The following is a 22822-nucleotide window of genomic DNA, read 5'->3' on the forward strand; positions in this document are numbered from 1 at the left end:
ACAATGCACGACTGTTGCTTCTGTGAAAATTCTTGTAAAACTGTCAGGCACCATGCACCATCTAAATATAGCAGTGTTAGGTATGAGCCCATCCGTGATTAGAGGAGGTACAAGGTGGAGAGGGGGTCTCTGAGCAGTGGGTCTCCTGACTGTGGGGAGACTGGCTCCGCAGCCACGCAGGAGTTGAACCCGAAGGTACCCTGTGTGTCCTCTCAACTCCATGGGCCCCACTTTGGCATTTTTTCTAATTCCTTCTGGTTTCCATTTGCTTCCTCCCTCTATCCCCGTGGCATGTCCAATTTCACCACCAAGTTTCTGAGCTTTGCTCATATTGTTTATTGTCTCCAAAACATCCCTGCTTCTTCTACCTTTCAAATAATTCAAACTTGAACTCTGCTCACTCCTGCCCATCACAAACCTGAGCTCTGAGTTGCTGAGAAGGGAAACCATTCTCATAAGGAAGCTCTTTCTTTCCTTACATCATTACACTTGAGCGGAGACAGCATCTCCCACTCCACACTTCTCTGGCTAAGTTGTGCCTCAGCCAATTACACAACTGTGTCTCAGTAGCCTTCGTAGGGCCCAAATCAGGATATTCTCTGGGAAGATTCACTTTGTACTGAGCCCAGCATAATCTCACTGCATCTAAGACATTCTAGACCCAGCCCTCCACATCTTCGTTGTTGAACCCAATATGTGAACCATTTACCATGTTCTCAAATCCCTACCTACTGCTCATTTTCAGATCAGATTGTAACCTAGATTTACCATGGTCTAAACTCTGACATCTGATTGGGGGCCATGTCATTCTGGTTCATGTTGTCAGCCCCGAGCAAGTGGGTCATCTTGCATCACCCTGAGTCCAGGTTGCCAGGGCAAGAGTAAGGCTGCATGAAAAGATCCTAGGATGCACATGACAGAGACAAATGTCTTCACATTGAAGAAGGGGAGGAGTGTGCCATTGGTTTTCCATCCTCCAGATGCACTGAGTAAGCTCCTACATAACATGTGCCCCCTCCTTCTTTGCAACACTTCCCATCCTTAAGCCTTGGTAGGAAGGAGAGCCATCTGGAAGCCCAGAATCCTGTGGAATGTGAGTCTCCCTTCTCCTTATCCGTTAGTGTTGGTATTCTTGTTCCCAATGTCTTGGATTTGACATGCCCGCACACTGACTAGAGAGAAGCATCTTCATTTTCACAGGAATGAGCCTTAGATAAGACTTTCCTCCTCTCTTGGGGGATCCACGACACTGAAAAGCCAAGCTTGTTACCAACGCTTGTCCTTCCTTAAGTACATTAAATACATCCCCAATAGTCAAAAAGACTCCTAAACAGCCAGGGCACTCTTCCTCCTTCTAACCCTCATCTCCCGGGCCTAAGAAACCCAGCTGTGTGATCCCAGTCTTGGCTTCCCCTGTCTTCCCCATCCCAGTATCCTTGCAGGAAACAGCCGGTCTCCCTCTCTCCTCTCAGAAGGCAAGTTTCCTTATCATCTGTGAATCACAAGCCCACAGAGTGGCCAAACATAGCAGAGTTGATGCAAGACCCTGGGAAGGGGAAAATTGTAGGTTTGTTTGGGTTGGGAGGAGTGGTGACCCTCACCTCACAGACACCTCCTCTCCCGATCCTCGGGAGGTATAAAGATGGGTCCTCCACCACCAGTCAGGCACTTTCTACCACCGTGAATGCACTCCTGATCCTTACCTTTGTGGGAGCTGCTGGTGAGTATCATGCCCTGCCTCAGGCCCCAACCATACCCTTTCCTGGCCCACACATGCCCTTCCATTCTTGCTACCTCTCCCCTTTTGACTATGCTCTAATATTCTATTTCCTCCACATGGCGTCTCTACTTCCCATCCTCCTTGGGCTCTCTTTAAGCCTCACCTGTTTAAGCTTCTCTCTGATTTCACTCCCACCAGTGTCATTCATCTATATCCGAGCTGTGGTTGGAGAAGCTGGGAAGGGAGGGCAAGTGGGGCTGGACCACGAAATGAAGCAGCAGGCTTCAGGCTTGGCTCCAACAGCACCCCAATAGCACCACTAGAGTTGCTCTTAACCTCAGATGCACCTGGGGAGGTTGAAAAATTACTCATGCCAAAGACTAAGCTCTAGACATTCTAACTTTATTGTCAGGGGTGCAGCTTGTGTTCTGGGCTTTTAAGCATCCAGGTGATTATTAACATTTCCAGGCATACAGTCAAAGTTAAGAATTGCTGTACTATTGGCCAATAACAAAATCTACGTTTGTTCTGTCGAAGTGAGCCTGGGGTCTGCCCTCAACTCTGCCCTGACTCCACAAATCTGAGCTATGGGGGAAGCTGGTCATGCCAAGTTCTATGCAATCAGGGGGTTTTCCTAGCTTGGCCAAAGTATCCTGACATTCCAGGACTGAAATAGCCAGAAGAAGTACACAGCTGATGAATAAAAGAGAGAAGCACTCAGTGGGTGAGGTAACCACATCCCAACTCCTATCCCACTGAAAGCATTGTGAAGACATTCCTTGCGACCTCAGCCTGGTGACCCCAGGAGAGATCTAAGCCCCGACCGGGTACCTAGCTACTTGCCCTGGAGACACAGACTTGGGAGACACATCCAGTGATGCTCACCAGGGGTGCCAGCTCTCCCTTCCTTGCCTAGCCTCACTGTGCTTGTTCTCCATTTCTAATTACAAGAAAGCAACTCCAGACTGGTAGCACCACCCCTAACATGCTACTGGCTTGCATTCTCCCTTCCCGTCTCCACTCCAGTTGCTGCCCCCTTTGACAGGGATGACAAGATCACTGGAGACTACACCTGTGAGAAGAATTCTCTCCCCTACCAGGTGTCCCTGCATTCTGGCTCCCACTTCTGCAGTGGCTCCCTCATTAGCAAACAGTGGGTGGTATCAGGAGGTCACTGCTACAAGCCATAAGTGTGGGGCCCCTGACTGCAAAGCTCCAAGCCAGGCTGCCTGGGAGAGCTTGGCTTCAGCCCAGGGAAGTACTAAGGCTGGGTAAGATGGAGAGGAGAGGTGGTGGAGAAGAAAACTTGTTGGCAGCAGTTGACTCCCCAGAGCAGAGAGTGAACACAAGACAGGAACCTCTCACACCCAGGCAAATCCATGAAACAGCAAGGGTTGTGGTCATGAAAGCAGGCAGGGATGATCTTGGGGTGGTCAGAGCGAGTGAGAAAAGCAGGCAAGTACCTTTTGCTGGTTAGCTATACATTAAAGTCACCTAAGAAAGAGTTTTTAAAAATACTGTTGCCTATGTCCCATCCCAGGGCAATTAATTAAATATTTTCAGGAAGAGGGGGTGAATATCAGGGAGTATATAACACTCTACTTCTGGTAACTGTAAAGTGCATAGAGAGAGCTGAAAACCGCTGCCTAGATCATGAACTCTAAAACCTGAGTATGCACCAGAACCACCTGAAGGCTTGTTAAGACACACGTCACTGGGTCCCATCCCCAAGGTTCTGATCAGTAGATGGAGGTAAGACCCAAGAATTTACATTTCTAAGAAGTTCCCAGGAGATGCTAATGCTATGGCTACCCTTGGATTAGATTACACAGAAGGGTGGTGCTCACCAGGCCAAGAATGGAGGGAGGAACAGGCACTGTGCACAGTTAGCAAAGACCTGGGGTGAAGAATGCTAGGAAAACTTCAAGGAGCTCCTTGTGCCCACAGTGCTAGTGACTGTGGAGACTGTGGGAAAGAGACTGGGAAGGCAGGTTGAGGAGCAGCCTCCTGTGGGATCCCTTTGACTACTCCCCACCTCACTACCACCAACCTCTGAAGCAGCAAGGTCCTGGGTCTCACACCTGCACTGACCCACATCCCTCTACTGCCCATGTGATATGGCCACACACCCACCCCATGCCTCCAGAGCTGTCCATGAGCAGGGAACGTGAGGACCCTGGGGAAGGTGGGATGGGTGCCCCGGCTGTGGGAGAAGGTCTTCACCATGCCTGCCCTGCCCAACAGCTACATCCAGGTAAGACTGGGAGAGCACAACATCGAAGTCCTGGAGGGGACTCAGCAGTTCATCAATGCAGCCAAGATCATCCGACACCCCAAATGCAACAGGAATACTCTGAACAATGACATCCTGCTGACCAAGCTCTCCTCACCTGCTGTCATCAATGCCCACGTGTCCACCATCTCTCTGCCCACTGCCCCTCCAGCTGCTGGCGCCGAGTGCCTCATCTCTGGCTGGGGCAACACTCTGAGCTCTGGTGGTGAGTGGCAACCTTTGCCCTTCTACTTCCCTCCATCCTCACAATTTCCAGAATGAAGCATGCCCCTTTACTAAAATACTCTCACCTCCAGGCTTAAGATGCATTTCTTGTGCCCATCACACACAGGCTCTGCACTGGGCATCAGACAAGGACTTGGCTCCTAAAATCAAGAGACAGGACAAATGGAGAACTTGCAATGATCATGTCTTGGGAGGGGTTCAACAATGATCATTCTGGGAACTAAAAGCCAGAGTCTCTTGCCAGGACACATGTTTTGGAGCCCTCTCCAGGTCAGTGTTACTATTCAATGTTCCGTCCTAGATTATTGTCTCCTTCTCTGACCTGACCCACATTTCTACTTTCTTTGACCTCTTCCTGATCCTCACAGCTGACTACCCAGACGAGCTGCAGTGCCTGTACGCTCCTGTGCTGACCCAGGCTGAGTGTGAAGCCTCCTACCCTGGAGAGATTACCAGCAACATATTCTGTGTGGGCTTCCTTGAGGGGGGCAAAGATTCTTGCCAGGTGATTTGGAAAACCCTTCCCATGATGAGGGTCCCACTGATACTCAGGCCCCACCCGAGAAAAAGATTTGAACTTCCAAGGTGGTGGGGCTACAGAGGCTCCCTGCAGTGCCCCCAATGAGAAGTCAGGAAGGCTCCCTTGGGCTGCATGCTGTCTGCTTAGGAAGAACAGAGAATGGGCCACCGTGAGAAGGAAATGGAGCCACAGAGCTGGCTGGAAAGGGGTCTTTTAAGGTTCAGAGTAAATATAGCTATATTCTTCCTCCATCTGTCCATACAACTTGTCTCTTCCTCCCCCCAGGGTGACTCTGGTGGCCCCGTGGTCTCCAATGGACAGCTCCAAGGAATTGTCTCCTGGGGCGATGACTGTGCCCAGAAAAACAAGCCTGGAGTCTACACAAAAGTCTACAACTATTTGGCCTGGATTAAGAACACCATAGCTGCCAACAGCTAAAGCCCCCGGTCCCTCTGCAGTCTCTATAGCAATAAAATGACCCTGTTCTCACTGTGTCTGTGCCTGCTCCCTCACACTCCTTCACACTGGAAAGCGTCCTCCAATCTCAGGTCAGACATGACAGTCCCCCTTAAAGGTAAACAGAGCCCGCAACTCCCAAAATGTGTTCCATGGTACACTAGATTAGCACACACAAAGAGATGGAATTCAAAACTAATAAGAAGCTTGGGAGAAAGGGGGCACTGTTTTCTAGAGAAATGTGTGTTTCAGAACGGTGGTCTTTGGCAGGGGGTATTGATTTTTATTTGGGTTCTCACAGTGGTTACAGCTACTCTGCCTTCAGAACAATCACAGCACAGAAAATGTGTCAGCATCTTCGAGGCAGCCCAAAAAATCTGAGCAGCTGAATCTTATTGCTAACATACAATGACAAATGCTATTGGTGATGACGTGCCTCTCCCAGGAATGCGTTGGCACCAAGCCCTCTCTTCTCATTCACCTGGAAAATCAGACTCAAGTAAATCTCCCTGGCCCCCTAACTCTCCCTTAATTCCCTAGTTCCATCTCTGTGAGCAGCTAGAGAGATGTCCCACCTACCATAGCAGGAGCCTGACTGTGACTTGGGAATCAAGCCCAGCTCTGCAAGTTTCATTTTTGTCTTCTTTGCCTTTGTGGTAGGACGCTGCAGTGAATCCCACAGCTAACACCAGCTCCCCACGCCGATCAGGGAAAGAAACTGGAGAGGGTCAGGATTCACCCATTTGATCAATTAACTGAGGAAGGATTCGTTTTCATAGACCTTTCTTACCTTTGAGACACTTCAACTGAGTTACTTGGGACTCTTTAAAAAAGGTGGAAGGAGGCCGGGCGCGGTGGCTTAACCCTGTAATCCCAGCACTTTGGGAGGCCAAGATGGGCAGATCACTAGGTCAGGAGATCAAGACCATCCTGGCTAACACGGTGAAACCCCGTCTCTACTAAAAAATACAAAAAACTAGCCGGGCGACGTGGCGGGCACCTGTAGTCCTAGCTACTTGGGAGGCTGAGGCAGGAGAATGGTGTAAACCTGGGAGGCAGAGCTTGCAGTGAGCTGAGATCAGGCCACTGCACTCCAGCGTGGGCGACAGAGCCAGAGTCTGTCTCAAAAAAAAAAAAAAGGGTGGAAGGACATCTGAGGGCTGTGACACCATCCAGCTGCTCTGGTCACACGTTGGCTGGCTTCCACCCACTGGATGCAGCAGATGGAGACAGGCCCCATGGCACCTGTGGCACCTGCCAAAGCCTCCTCCTGGCAATTCTGAGAGGGCCCATGTTGGGTCCATAGCTCATCCAAGCTTGTTGCCGAAGATCCAAGCAAGCTTCTCTTTGAAATTCCACCTTCACCTTCTGTCCCAAGTGGTTGTGGACACCCCTGGGAGCTGGTACCAAGGGCCAGGAGCAGCCAAGGGAGACAGACAAGTTCAGAGCACACTTCCAGTTACAGGGAACAGAGCACAGGCCTCCAAGTGCCCACAAAGCAGCGTGCAAATTGCAGTGATGAGTAGCGTAAAACCTCTACATGGAGCACAGCATTCCTGGCAAGCACAGGGGACCGCAGTCCACATGCTGTGGAATACACCCAAGTAAGCATCAGACACTTGTTTGGTAAAAGTAGATGTGTAAGTTCAATTACCTTGAGAGGGCCATCTGTGCTCCAGATGTGTGGTTCGTGTGAGGAGATGGCTACCACTCAGTATCTTCAGAGGAAAACAGGGCTCATGGCTAGCACATAATGGATAGATACACACGGGTCACCCAGAAAGTCACGGCATACAAACATCCCTTTGTTCAACATGGATTTTGTTTTTATGGAGTCAAAACACAGACCCTAGTTCACCATACAGCCTTGGGTTTGTCTGCTTTGGGAGATATATATCCAATCGATAGACAGACAAGACAGATACACTTTTTTCATTTCTTACTGTAATGTCAATGCCTGGTCTGAATATCATCATCACTCAAGTGTAAAGGGAAGAACCAAATGCTTCATAGAAACAGGGATGGGTGGGGAGTGTTAGTTTCCACTGTTTTTTGTCTCCTTTCATATCATTCCTACCAAAGCCCAGCTGGTTACCTGAAGCCAAGACACAGATATAAGCATCCCAATGGCATGACATTCCAGACAGCTGCTTCCACCTCCTACCTGGGCCATGTAGACTCTTTACACAGAAAAGTGAGTCACCCTACTCGGATGGGTTGCCAGCAGGAAAAACAGGGCATGAAAATGACAGATAACCATGGGATTTCTTCTAAGTGGTCTGTGTAAAATAAACCACCACCACCACCACCATGAAAAACACAAAACAAGATTAAAAAAAAAAATAAGGCTTATTCAAAATTCAAGACAAAATACTGTGTGAGAGCCAGCCCAGGGGTTGGCTTTCCCTGTCCATTTGCTCACATGGAACCGTGTGATGTGAAGGTCTGTAGAAAGTGTGCTTGGGATCAAGGCTGGTACAGTTCACCTGTGGGTCCAGACCAAACGGCAAAGAGGCAGAAAGCTGCAACTCTGTCCACTGCCACGACTTAGGGCCTCCAAGAGCCCCCACCTCAACCTTCACACAAAATATCTCTTTCTGGATGAACTATAGCCAGGCTGGACTGCCGTGGCATGGTCTCTGTTCACTGCAACCTCCGCCTCCCGGGTTGAAGTGATTCAGTCTCCCAGGTAGCTGGGGTTACAGGCACCCACCACCATGCCCAGCTAATGTCTTCTTTCTTTCTCTCTCTCTCTTTCTCTTTCTTCTTTCTTCCTTCCTTCCTTCTCTCTTTCTTTCTTTCTTTCTTTCTTTCTTTCTTTCTTTCTTTCTTTCTTTCTTTCTTTCTTTCTTTCTTTCTTTCTTTCTTTCTTTCTTATTTTTAGTAAAGACAGGGTTTCACTATGTTGGCCAGGCTGGTTTTGAACTCCTGACCTCAAGTAATCCAAAGTGCTGGGATTACAGGCATGAGCCACTGCTCCTTGCCCAGGTTCCATTTAAAAATTTCAACTTTTATTTTAGATTCAGGGATACATGTGCAGGTTTGTTACATGGGTGTATTGTGTGATGCTGAGGTTTAGGGCACAAATGATCTCATCATTCAGACAGTGAGCACAGGTAGTTTTTCAGCTCTTTCCACCCTCCTTCTCTCTTCCCTCTAGTAGTTGCAGTGTCTACTCTTCCCATCTTTATGTCCATGTGTACCCAATGCTCAGCTCCCACTTATACATGAGAACGTGATATTTGGTTTTCCGTTCCTATGTTAATTTGCTTAGGATTATGGTCTCCACCTCCATCCATGTTGTTGCAAAGGACATGTTTTCATTCTTTTCATGGCTGCATAGTATTCCATGGTGTATATGTACCACACTTCCTTAATCCAGTTTACCACTGATGGCCACCTAGGTTGATTTCATGGCTTTGCTGCTGTGAATAGTGCTGTTAAAGACTTTCTAGAGCATCTGTCTTTTTGGCAGAAGAAATATTTTCCTTTAGGTAAATACCCAGTAAAGGAATTGCTTGGTGGAAAGGTAGTTCTGTTTTAAATTATTTCAGAAATCTCCAAAATGCTTTCTGCATTAATTTTTCCATGAACTAATTTACACTCTGGCCAACCATGTATAAGCGTTCCCTTTCCTCTGCAGCCTAACCAGCCCCTTCTGGTTTTTTGACATTTTACTAATAGCCACTCTGCAGCCAAGCTCTTTCAAGGACAATGTGGGGAAGAGCCACAAACATCTCTTTTCCAGAAGAGAATTATTGCCTGCCCACTGGTAGAACTCTTGTTTTCATCGGTCTTTCATTGTCTGTTTTTCAAAGAAAAACCAAAGGTAAAGTGGTAGGATCTTTGACACCTGAAAAAGTTTGCAGCCACCAGAGCCTGCTGAGAAGGGGTCCGTCAAGCATGCATTGATCTTGCCACCTGGAATTTGGGAGATCAAGAAGCCCCATAGCAACTGACCATACAACTGCCCATCAGCGCCCATCCTTTCAAGCTCAATTCTGGCTCTGCAGACACTGGCAGCCTGCAGGTGACTAACCCTGGGTCTCTGTGGACTTCCCTCATCACCCACAGACACAATGGGCTGCCTGTCCTAGGCAGAGACACAGCAACATTCTCTTAAACTGAAATGAAGCATAAATTCCCTTCACCAATAATCATCTGAGGGCACAGTCCCTGCCTCCTTCCTAGGGGATTTTAACACTCATATCTCTCTGACCCAAGCAGGTAGGTGAGATCTGACTTGAAAGGGGAGAAAATCGGGAAATATTGGGGTATCAGGAATGAATCCCCAAGTGTTTTTGTGTTGGGACAGGTATCCACATCCCGAACTGTACCTGGAGATGGAGAAAAATGCAGGAGAGGAAAGGAGAAAAAAAGGGGAACAAAGTGGCTGAAAGTCACTGAAAGCTTCTCTCGTGGTTCTTTCTGACTCTGGTTGCTTTGCCAAGGTCTTGAGTACAGGGAGGGTGGGCTCTGGCTGGGAGCTGCTGCTCTGGGAAATGGAAGAGTCACTTCACCTTCAGAAAGCTCATTTGATCATCTATAAAATGGGCAATCCCATAGGTGGTTGTGATGATAAAATGAAAAAATCATTCTTAACTTAAATGAGTTACATGCTGTATAATAAGTTACATGCCATATAGTAAGCACACAGATACGATTCACTGTTATCATAATTGAAGGACAGTGGTTTGGTGGGCTAAGCACCAACCACAACCCAGAAAGATGTCTTAAAGAAGTAGACAAATAAATCTGTAGTTCAGAATGAATAGTACCAAGAATGGCATGTCCTCCAAATGGAGCTTAGGCAGCTGGATCTGAACCTGTCCTACACATCTGAGTCTACAGTATGAGGTAACAGTCTCCACCTATAGCTGTCTTCTCTGAATGTAAGGTCATTCCTTTTAAAGAAAGCTGACCTCAGACTATACTGTGATCATTTAAGGAAGAGCACAAAATACTGGAGAAGTCTGGACTTCAAGCTTTAGATACAGAAAATCCTCATATTCTTAGGTGTTCTGTTTCAGACAGAGAGTCAGAACCACAAGCACTGATCCAAAAATCCCTTTTACCAAACAAATTTTCCATCTTCTACCAAGGATCACCTCCCTGTTTAGTGCCCACTGGTGTCTACAGTTGCTACAGCAAGAGTCTCTTCTTATTCTCTAAGGGAGGAGTTCTGTGAAGACCCCATGACAAGGGGGAAAAAAACAAAACATGTTTAGGGACAACACAGGAAAAGCCCATATTATCAATGCTCCAACACCTGGCTGCCTCAGGCTTGGCCAGTTGTTCGTGAGCAGAGAGGTGTGTCATCTACATGGCAGCCAAGGCCTGGATGGGTCTGGAACTGTGGCAAGGTAAGGCTCTGAGACAAGGTACCAGAAGAAGGATGAATTCAATCATCTATTTCTGCCAGAAAGAAAAGAACCAGGAAGGAATCAAATGTGCAGTTTGACCTCTGGAGACCTCTGCCTTGATCCTCAATAAATCTCCTTTTTGATGCCACCTGCAGCAACTCCTACACTTCACAGTGCTCTCCATGGCTTCCATTGGCCTTATTGTCAGCTCTGCCAAGATCTGTATTCTTGGGCAAGACAGAATCATTCTGAATCTCATTGTCTTCCTCTATAAGTGGAAATTATTTTGCTCTGCACAAATCATAATTACCATGTTTGTGGGAAGTTCAACTGTGAAACTCAGCAAAAATGAAAAGTAATTCACCACTGTTACTTACGTGAAAACTCTTGTAAAGCTGTCAGGCACCGTGGACCATCTAAATATAGCAGTGTTAGCTATGAGCCCATCACTGATTAGAGGGGGTATGGGGTGGAGAGGGGTCTCTGAACAGTGGGTCTCCTGGCTGTGGGGAAACTGGCTCAGCAGCCATTCTAGGAGCTGAAACTGAAGGTAGTCTGTGTGTCCTCTCAACTTCACAGACACCACTTAGGCAATTTTTCCAATTCTCTCTGGTATCCATTTGCTCTCTCCCTCTATCCCCCGGCCATGTCCAATTTCATTACCAAGTTTCTGATCTTTTCTCATTTGGTTCACTGTCTCTAGAACATCCCTGATACTTTCACCTTTCAAACAATTCAGACTTGAACTCTGCTCACTCCTGCCCATCACCAACCTGAGCTCTGAGTTGCTGAGAAGGGAAAGCACCCTCATAAGGAAGCTCCTTCTTTCCTTACATCATTAGACTTGAGCGGAGACAGCATTCCCATCTCCACACTGCTCTGGCCAGGTTGTACCTCAGTCAATTACACAATTGTGTTTAGTAGCCTTGGTAGGGCCCAAATCAAGATATTCTCTGGAAAGATTCACTTTCTACTGAGCCCAGTATAATCTCACTGCATCTAAGATAGAAAATTCTAGATCCACCCCTCCAAATTTCCATCATTGAATCCAACATGTGACCCATTTAACATGTGCTCAAATCTCCACCTACTGCTGATTCTCAGATCAGATCATAACCCAGATTTACCATGGTCCAAACTCTGACATCTGATCGGGGGCATGTCATTCTGGTTCAGGCTGTTAGCCCCAAGCAGGTGGGTCAGTTTGCATCACCCTGAGTGCAGGTTGCCAGGGCAGCCATGAGGCTGTATGAAAAGAACCTATGACAGGATACACATGAGAGAGACAAATGTCTTCACATTGTAGACGGGGAGGAGTGCACCACTGGTTTTCCATCCTCCAGATGCACTGAGTAAGCTCCTACCTAACCTGTGTCCCCTCCTTCTTTGAAACACCTCCCATCCCTAAGCCTTGGTGGGAAAGACAGCCATCTGGAAGCCTAGAATCCTATGGAATGCGAGTCTCCCTTCTCCTTACCCCTTAGTGTTGGAATTCTTGTTCCCAAAGTCTTGGATTTGACATGCCCGCACCCTGACTGGAGAGAAGCATCTTCATTTTCACAGAAATGAGCCTTAGATAAGACTTTCCTCCTCTCTTGGGGGATCCAGGACACTCAAAAGCCAAGCTTGTTACTAACGCTTGTCCTTCCTTAAGTACATTAAATACGTCCCCAATAGTCAAAAAGACTCCTAAACAGCCAGGCCACTCTCTTTCCTTCTAACCATCATCTCCTCGGTCTAAGAAAGCCCAGCTGTGTGATCCGGGACTTGGCTTTCCCTGTCTTCCCCATCCCAGCATCCTTGCAGGAAACAGCCAGTCTCCCTCTCTGCTCTCAGAAGGCAAGTTTCCTTATCCCTTGTGAATCACAAACACACGGAGTGGCCAAACATAGCTGAGCTGATGCAAGACCCTGGGAAGCAGAAAGCTGCAGGTGTGTTTGTGTTGAGAGGAATGGTGACCTTCACCTCACAGACACCTCGTCTCCCAATCCTCGGGGGGTATAAAGATGGGTCCTCCACCACCAGTCAGGAACTTTCTACCACCATGAATCCACTCCTGATCCTTACCTTTGTGGGAGCTGCTGGTGAGTATCATGCCCTGCCTCAGGCCCCACCCACACCCTTTCCTGGCAGACACAAGTCTTTCCATTCTTGCAGCCTCTTCTCTTTTGACTTTACTCCGATATTCTGTTTCCTCCATCTGGCATCTCTACTTCCCATCCCCCTTGGGCTCGCTTTAAGCCTCACCTGTTTCAACTTCTCCCTAATTTCACTCCCACCACTGCCATTCATCCATATCCAACACGTGAATGGAGAAGCTGAGAAGGGAGGCCAGGTGGAGCTGGACCATGAAATGAAATAGCAGGCTTCAGGCTTGGCTCTGACAGCAGGAGAATAGCACTACTATAGCTGCTCTTAACCTCGAATGCACCTGGAGAGGTTGAAAAATTACTCATGCCAGAGACTCAGCTCTAGAAATTGTAACTTCATTTGTCTGGGGTTCAACCTATGTTCTGGGTTTTTAAGCATCCCAGATGATTTGTAACATTTCAAGGCATGCAGCCAAGGTTAAGAATTGCTGTCCTATTGGCCAATAACAATGTCTACCTTTGTTCTGTCAAAGTGAGCCTGGGGGCTGCCCTCAAATCTGCCCTGACTCCACAGTTCTGAGCTATGAGGGAATCTGGTCATGGTCAGGTCTGCGCAGCCAGGGCGTTTTCCTAGCTTGGTCAAATTATCCTGACAAGCCAGGGCCCCAATAGCCAGGAGAGGTACACAGCTGATGAACAAAGAGAGAAGCACTCAGTGGGTGAGACAACCACATCCCAACAACTCCTGTCCCACTGGAAGTATTGTGAGGACATTCCTTGTGACCTCAGCCTGGTGACCCCAGGAGAGATCTGAACAACCACAGGGTAACTAGCAATGTGCCCTGGAGACACAGAGACTTGGGAGCCACTTCCAGTGATGCTCACCAGGGGTGGCAGCCATCCCTCCCTTGCGTAGCCTCACTGTGCTTCTTAAGGATTTCTAATGAGAAGGAAGCAACCGCAGGCTGGGAGCACCACCCCTAACATGCTACTGACTTGCCTTCTCCCTTCCCATCTCCACTCCAGTGGCTGCCCCATTTCATGATGATGACAAGATCGTTGGGGGCTACACCTGTGAGGAGAATTCTGTCCCCTACCAGGTGTCCCTGAATTCTGGCTACCACTTCTGTGGTGGCTCCCTCATCAGCGAACAGCGGGTGGTTTCAGCCGGTCACTGCTACAAGCCATAAGTGTGGAGTGCCTCACTGCAAAACTCTCAGCCAGGCTGCCTGGGAGAGCATGGCTTCAGCCCAGGCAAATACTGAGGTTGGGTGAGATGGATGGGAGAGGTGGTGGAAAAGAAAACTTGCTGGCAGCAGCTGACTCTGCAGACCAGAGTGAACACAAGACAGGAACGTCTTACACCAAGGTAAATCCATGGAACAGCAGGGCTGTGGTCATAAAAGCAGTCAGTGATGATCCTGGGGTGCTCAGAGCTACTGAGTAAAGCAGGGATGTACCTTTTGCTGGTTAGCCACACATTAAAGCCACCTAAGAAAGAGTTTTTTTTAAATATTGAAGCCTGTGTCCTATCCCAGGGCAATTAACACAAAATTTTCAGGAAGAGGTTGTGAATGTCAGTGAGTATTTCACACTCTACCTTGGTAACTGTAGAGTGTATAGACAGAGCTGAGAACCACTGCCTACAACAAGAACTCTCAAACCTAAGTATGCACCAGAACCACCTAAAAGCTTGTTAAGGCAGAAATCACTGGGTACCATCCCCAAGGTTCTGATCAGTAGATGGGGGTAAGGACGAAGAATTTACATTTCTAACAAGTTCCCAGGAGATGCTAATGCTATGGCTACCCTTGGATTAGAATACAGAGAAGTGTGTTGCTCACCAGGCCAAAAAGGAAGGGAGGAAGTCACTGTGCGCAGTTAGCAAAGGCCTGGGGTGAATAATGCTGGGAAAATTACAAGGAGCTCCTTGTGCCCATAGTGCTAGTGACTGTGGAGACTGTGGGAAAGAGGCTAGGAAGGCAGGTTGAGGAGCAGCCTCCTCTGGGATCCGTTTGACTCTTCCCCACCCCACTACCACCAACCTCTGAAGCAGAAATGTTCTGGGTCTCACACCTGCACTGACCCACACTGCTCTCCTGCCCATGAGATATGGCCACACATCACACTCCATGTCTACAGAGCAGTCCATGAGCAGGGAGCTCAAGGACCCTGGGGATGGTGGGAAGGGTGCTGTGGCTATGAGAGAAGGTCTTCACCATGCCTGCCCTGCCCATCAGCCACATCGAGGTGAGACTGGGAGAGCACAACATCGAAGTCCCGGAGGGGAACGAGCAGTTCATCAATGCAACCAAGATCATCCGCCACCCCAAATACAACGGGAATACTCTGAACAATGACATCATGCTGATCAAGCTCTCCACGCCTGCTGTCATCAATGACTACGTGTCCACCATCTCTCTGCCCAACGCCCCTCCAGCTGCTGACACCGAGTGCCTCATCTCCGGCTGGGGCAACACTCTGAGCTCTGGTGGTGAGTGGGACCCTTTGCCCTTCTACTTCACTCCATCCTCACAATTTCCAGAACAAACCATGCCCTTAACTTAAAACCTGTCACCTCCAGGCTTAAGACACATTTCCAGTGCCCATTACACACAGGCTCTGCACTGGACACCAGAGAGATGCAAAGTCTCAAGGACTTGGCTCCTAAAATCAAGAGACAGGACAAATGGAGAACTTGCTATGATCATGTCTTAGGTTCAACAATGATCATTCTGGGAACTAAAAGCCAGAGCCCCTTGCCAGGACTTATGTTTTGGAGTCCTCTCCAGGGGCAGTGTTCCTCTTCAATGTTCCATCCTAGATTATTGTCTCCTTCTCTGGCATGACCCATATTTTGACTTTCTTTGATCTCTTCCTGATCCTCACAGCCAACTACCCAGACAAGCTGCAGTGCCTGGATGCTCCTGTGCTGACCCAGGCTAAGTGTAAACTCTCCTACCCTTTCCGGATTACCAGTAACATGTTCTGTGTGGGCTTCCTTGAAGGAGGCAAGGATTCCTGCCAGGTGATTTGAACAACCCTTCCCATGCTGAGGCTCCCACTGATACCCAGGCCCCATCTGGGAAAAAGATTTGAACTCCCAATGTGGCAGGGTTGAGGAGGCTCCCTGCAGTGAGCCCATGAAGAAGTGAGGAAGGCTCCCTCGGGCTGCATGCTGACTCCTTAGGAAGAACAGAGAATGGGCCACCACCATAGAAGGACGTGGAGGCACAGAGCTGGCTGGAAAGGGGTCTTTTAAGGTTCAGAGTGAATGTAGCTATATTCCTCCTCCATCTCTCTCTCCATACAACCTGTCCCTTCTTCACCCCAGGGTGACTCTGGTGGCCCTGTGGTCTGCAATGGACAGCTCCAAGGTGTTGTCTCCTGGGGCTATGGCTGTGCCCTAAAGAGGAGGCCTGGAGTCTACACCAAGGTCTACAACTATGTGGACTGGATTAAGGACACCATAGCTGCCAACAGCTAAAGCCCCCGGTCCCTCTGCAGTCTCAGTACCAATAAAGTGACCCTTCTCTCATTGTCTGTGTCTGTGCCTGCTGCCTCACACTCCTTCACACTGGAAAGCATCCTCCACTCTTAGGTCAGACAGGGCTGTCTCCCTTAAATGTAAGCAGAGCCCCCAGCTCCCAAAATGTGTTGCATGATACACTAGATTAGCACATAAAAAGAAATGGAATCCAAAAATAACAAGAAGCTTCAGAGAAAGAGGGGCTTTGTTAATGTTTCTAGAGAAACGTGTGTTTCAGAAAGGTGGTCTTTGGCGGGGGTATTGATTTTTATTTGGGTTCTCACAGTGGTTAGAGCTACTCTGCCTTCAGCACAATCACAGCACAGAAAATGTGTCAGCATTTTCAAGGTGGCCCAAAAAATCTGACCAGCTGAATCTTATTGCTAACATACAACAATAATGACAAATGCTGTTGGTGATGATGTGCCTCTCCCAGGAATGTTTAGGCACCAAACCCTCGACCAAGCCCTCCCTTCTCATTCACCTGGAAAATCAGACTCAAGTAAATCTCCCTGGCCCCTAACTCTTCCCTCAATTCCCTCGTTCCATCTCTGTGAGCAGGCTAGAGAGATGTCCGGCCTACCATAGCGGGAGCCTGACTGTGACTTGGGAATCAAGCCCAGCTCTGCACTCTTCATTTTCATCTTCTTTGCCTTTGGGGTAGGACGCTGCAGTGAATCCCACAGCTACCACCAGCTCCCCACTACGACCAGGGAAAGAAACTAGAGAGGGTCAGGATTCACCCATATGATCAATCAACTGAGGAAGGATTCCTTTTCATAAAACTTGCTTGCCTTTGAAACACTACAAGTTACTTGGGACTCTTTATAAAAGGTGGAAGGAAAGACATCTGAGGGCTGTGACACCATCCAGCCACTCTGGACACACGTTGGCTGGCTTGCACCCACTGGACACAGCAGAGGGAGGCAGGCCACGTGGCACCTGTGGCACCTGCCAAAGCCTCCTCCTGGCAATTCTGAGAGGGCCCATGTTGGGGCCGTAAATCACCCAAGTTTGTCACCGAACATCCAAGCAAGCTTCTCTTTGAAATTCCACCTTCACCTTCTGTCCCAAGTGGTTGTGGACATCCCTGGAGCTGGTTTCAAGGGCCAGGAGCAGCCAAGGGAGACAGACAAGTTCAGAGCACATTTCCTGTTACAGGGAACACTGCACAGGCCTCCAAGTGTCCATGGAGCAGCATGCAAATTGCAGTGATGAGTAGAGTAAAACCTCTACATGGAGCACAGCATTCCTGGCAAGCACAGGGGACTGCAGTCCACTTGCTGTGGAATACACCCATGTATGCATCAACCACTTGTTCGGTAAACAGTAAATGTGTATGATCAATTACCTCGAGAGGACCATCTGTGCTCCAGATGTGTGGTTTCTGTGAGGAGATGGCTACCACTATCTTCAGAAGAAAACAGGGCTCAGGGCTCACACAAAATGGACAGATACACCTGGGTTACCCAGAAATTCACTGCATACAAACATCACTTTATTCAACATGGATTTTGTTTTCATGGAGTCCAAATGCAGACCCGAGTTCACTTTACAGCCTTGGGTTTGTCTGCTTGTAGAGATACATATACAGTAGATAGATAGACAAAACAGATACTGTTTTTTCCCTTTCTTACCATAATGTCAATGCCTCATCTGAATATCATCATCACTCAAGAGTCAAGGGAAGAACCAAACACTTTGTATAAACAGGGCTGGGCTGGGTGGGGAGTGTTAGTTTGCATTATTTTCTGTCTCCATTCAGATCATTGCTTTCAAAGCCCAGCTGGTTACCTGAAACCAAGAGACAGACATAAGGATCCCAGTGGCCTTCTAGACGGCTGCTTCCACCTCCTACCTGGGCGACTTAGACTCTTTACACAGAAAAGTGAGTCACCCCATTCAGCAGGGTTGCCAGCAGAAACAGGGCATGAAAATCACAGGTAACCACGACATTTCTTCCAAATGTTCAGTGTAAAACAAACCACTACCACCACCACCAAAAATACAAAATAAGCAAAAAAAAAAAAAAAATGCTTATTCTAAATGCAAGAGAAAATGCTGCGTGAGAGCCAGGCCATGTGGTTGCATGTTCTCAGGCCACACAGCTTTCCCAGTCCATTTGCTCACATGGAACTGTGAGATATGAAGGTCTCCAGAGTGTGTGCTTGGGATCGAGGCTGGAATCGTTCACCTGTGGGTCCAGACCAAAGGGCAAAGAAGCAGAAAGCCACAACTCTGTCCACCGCCACAGCTTAGGGCCTCCTTCTCACAGAAACTCTGAAGAGCCCCCACCTCAGCCTTCACACAAAACATCTCCTTCTGGCTCAGCTACAGCCACACTGGAGTGCCGTGGCATGATCTCTGCTCACTACAACCTCTGCCTCCAGGGTTGATGTGATTCAGCCTCCCAAGTAGCTGGGATTACAGTCACGCGCCACCATGCCCAGCTAATTTTTTTTTTTTTTTTTTAAGTAGTGACATGGTTTCATCGTGTTGTCCAGGCTGGTTTTGAACTCCTGACCTCAAGTGATCCAAAGTGTTGGGATTATAGGCATGAGCCACCACTTCTGGTCCAGGCCCCATTTAAAAATAATAATAATAATTTCAACTTTCATTTTAGATTCAGCGGCTACATGTGCAGGATTGTTACATGGGTATATTGTGTGATCCTGAGCTTTGTGGCACAAATGATCTCATCACTCAGGCAGTGAGTTTAGTACCCAATAGGTAGTTTTTCAGCCCTTTCCACCCTCCTTCTCTCTTCCCTCTAGTAGTTGGGTCTATGAAACAGTGTCTACGGTTCCCATCTTCATAGTCATGTGTACCAATGCTCAGCTCAAACTTATAAGTGAGAACCTGATATTTGGTTTTCTGTTCCTATGTTAATTTGCTTAGGATTATGGTCTTCAGCTCCATCCATGTTTCTGCAAAGGACATGATTTCATTCTTTTCTTGGCTGCATAGTATTCCACGGTGTATATGTACCACATTTCCTTTATCCATTCTACTGCTGATGGCCACCTAGATTGATTCCATGGCTTTGTATTGTGAATAGTGCTGTGACAGATATGCAAGACCATGTGTCTTTTTGGCAGAAAAAAATTATTTTCCTTTGGATAAAAGGCCACTAAAGGAATTGCTGTGGAATGCTAGTTCTGTTTTAAATTATTTCAGAAAACTCCAAACTGCTTTCTGCATTAATTTTTCCATGAACTAATTTATACTCTGGCCAACAGGGTATAAGTGTTCCCTTTCCTCTGCAGCCTCACCAGCATCTTCTATTTTTTTGACATTTTAATAATAGCCGCTCCAAAACCAAGCTCTTTCAAGGCCAACATGGGGAGGAGCCACAAATATCCCTTTTCCAGAAGAGAACTCCTGCCTGACCACTGGTAAAATTCTTGTTTTCATCTGTCTTTCATTGTTTGTTTTTCAAAGAAAAACCAAAGGCAAAGTAGTATGACCTTCCACGCCTGAACCAGGTTGCAGCCACCAGAGCCTGCTGGGAAAGGGGTCTGTCAAGCATGCATTGATCTTGTCACCTGGAATTTGACAGATCAACAAGCCCCATATCAACCGACCATACACCTGCCCATCAGCACCCATCCTTTCAAGGGATTAGCTCAATTCTGGCTCTGCAGACACTGGCAGCCACAGGTCACAAACCCTGGGTCTCTGTGGGCTTCCCTCATCACCCAGGGCCACAGTGGGCTGCCTGTCCTGGGCAGAGACACAGCAACATTTTCTTAAACTGAAATGAAGCATAAATCCCCTTCACCAATAATCATCTGAGGGCACAGTCCCTGCCTTCTTCCCAGGGGATTTTAAAAAACACATCTCTCTGACCCAAGCAGGTATGTGAGATCTGATTTCAAAGGCGGGGGGCGAATAGCGAAATGAATTGTGGTATTAGGAATGAATCTCAAGTGTTTTTGTGTTGGTACAGGCATCCACATCCAGAACTGTACCTGGACATGCAGAAAAATGCAGGAGAGGAAACGAGAAAAAAAGGGGGCAAAGTGGCTGAAAGTCATTGAAAGCTTCTCCCATGGTTCTTTCTGGCTCTGGTTGCTTTGCCAAGGTATTGAGTTCAGGCAGGGCCGGCTCTGACTGGGAGCTGCTGCTCTGGGAGATGGAAGAATCACTGCACCTCCAGAAAGCTCATTTGATCATCTGTAAAATGATCATTTGATCATCTCTAAAATGTAAAATCCCAAGGTAATTGTGATAATAAAATGAAAAAAAATTCTTAACTTATATGAGTTACCTGCTGTATAGTAAGTTACATGGTATATAATAAGCACACAGATATGATTCACTGTTACCATAATTGAAGGTCAGTGGTTTGGTGTGCTAAGCACTAACCACAAGCCAGAAACATGTATTGGAGAAGTAGACAAAGAAATCTATAGTTCAGAATGAACAGGACCCAGAATGACATGTCCTCCAAATTGTGCTTGGGCAGCTGGATCTGAGCCTATCCTACACATCTCAGTCTATAGTACGGGGTAACAGTCTCCACCTATAGCTGTCTTCTCTAACTGTAAGGTCATTCCTTTTTGAAGAAAGCTGACCTCAGACTATACTGTGATCATTTAAGGAAGAGCGCAAAATTCTGGAGAAGGCTAGTCTTCAAGCTCTAGATACAGAAATCCTCATATTCTGGGGTGTTCCCTTTCAGACAGAGAGTCAGAGCACAAGCACCTGATCCAAAAATCCCCTTTTCCAAACACATTTTCCATCTTCTACCAAGGTTCACCTCCCTGTTTAGTGCACACTGGTGTCGTGTCTACACTTGCTAGAGCAAGAGTCTCTCCTTATCCTCTAAGGCAGGAGTTCTGTGAAGACCCCATGACAAAGGGGACAAAATGAAACAACATGCTTAGGGACAACACAGGAAAAGTCCATATTATCAATGCTCCAAAACCTGGTTACCTCAGGCGAGGCCAGTTATTCATGAGCAGAGAGGTGTGTCATCTACATAGCAGTCATAGCCTGGATGGCTCTGGAACTGTGGCAAGGTAAGGCTCTGAGACAAGGTGCCAGGAGAAAGATGAATTCAATCATCTAGTTATGCCAAGAAGAAAAGCACCAGGAAGGAATCAGATGTAGTTTGTCCTCTGGGGACCTCTATCTTGATCCTCAATAAATTGCCTTTTAGATGCCACCTGCAGCAATTCCCACACTTCACAATGCACTCCACGGCTTGTTGGTCTTATGATCAGCTCTGCCAAGATCTGTATTCATAGCAAGACAGAATCATTCTGAATCTCATTGTCTTCCTCTATAAATGGAAACACTTTTGCTCTGCACAAATCACAATTAGCATGTCTGTGGGAAGTTAAACTGAAAGTCACCAAAATGAAAACAATGCACCACAGTTGCTTATGTGAAAACTCTTCTAAAGCTGTCAGGCACCATGCACCATCTAAATATAGCAGTGTTAGGTATGAGCCCATCCATGATTAGAGGAGGTACGAGGTGGAGAGGGTGTCTCCGAGCAGTGGGTCTCCTGGCTGTGGGGAAGCTGGCTTGGCGGCCATGGCAGGAGCTGAACTCGAAGGTATTCTGTGTGTCCTCTCAACTCCATGGGCCCCACTTTGGCATTTTTTCCAATTCCGTCTCGTTTCCATTTGCTTCCTCCCTCTATCCCCCTGGCCATGTTCAATTTCAACACCAAGTTTCTGAGCTTTTCTCATTTTGTTCACTGTCTCCAGAACATCCCTCCTTCTTTTACCTTTCAAAGAATTCAAACTTGAACTTTGCTCACTCTGCCCATCACCAACCTGAGCTCTGAGTTGCTAAGAAGGGAAAGCACCCTCATAAGGAAGCTTCTTCTTTTCTTACATCATTAGACTTGACGGAGACAGCATCTCCATCTCCACACTGCTCTGGCCAAGTTGCGCCTCAGTCAATTACACAACTGTGTCTTAGCAACCTTGCTAGGGCCCAAATCAGGATATTGTCTGGGAAGATTCACTTTGTACTGAGCACAGCATAATCTCACTGCATCTAAGACAGAAAATTCTGGACCCACCCTTCCACATCTTCGTTATTGAACCCAATATGTGACCCATTTACCATGTAATCTCAACCTACTACTGATTCTCAGATCAGATCATAACCCAGATTTACCATGGTCGAAACTCTGGCATGCGATTGTGGTACAGGCTGACAGCCCTGACCAGGTGGGTCAGTTTGCATCACCCTGAGTGCAGGTTGCCAGGGCAACCGTGAGGCTGCATGAAAAGAACTTATGACAGGATGCACATGAGACAGACAAATGTCTTCACATTGAAGAAGGGGAGGAGTGTGCCATTGGTTTTCCATCCTCCAGATGCACTGAGCAAGTTCCTAACTAACCTGTGCCCCTCCTTTGCAACACTTCCGATCCTTAAGCCTTGGTAGGAAAGAGAGCCATCTGGAAGCTCAGAATCCAATCAAATGCGAGTCTCCCTTCCCCTTTTCCCTTAGTGTTGGAATTCCTGTTCCCAAAGTCTTGGATTAGACATGCTGGCACACTTACTGGAGAGAAGCATCTTCATTTTCACAGGAATGAGCCTTAGATAAGACTTTGCTCCTCTCCTGGGGGCTCCAGGACACTGAAAAGCCAAGCTTGCTAC

General features: G+C 47.6%; 2 pseudogenes and 2 gene segments (V, D, J or C); all 4 read left to right on the top strand.

Moving 5' to 3' along the window:
* The window catches only part of LOC111532386, a 512723-nt gene that overhangs the window by 432706 nt on the left and 57195 nt on the right, over positions 1 to 22822 (top strand).
* LOC111521481 overlaps positions 1 to 22822 on the top strand; it is a 514718-nt gene that overhangs the window by 425734 nt on the left and 66162 nt on the right.
* On the top strand, positions 908 to 5196 carry LOC111521484 (annotated as a pseudogene).
* Positions 12622 to 16154, top strand: LOC111521487 (annotated as a pseudogene).

This window comes from Piliocolobus tephrosceles, chromosome 8 (genome assembly GCF_002776525.5).
Source record: "Piliocolobus tephrosceles isolate RC106 chromosome 8, ASM277652v3, whole genome shotgun sequence".
Taxonomy (NCBI): Eukaryota; Metazoa; Chordata; class Mammalia; order Primates; family Cercopithecidae; genus Piliocolobus; species Piliocolobus tephrosceles.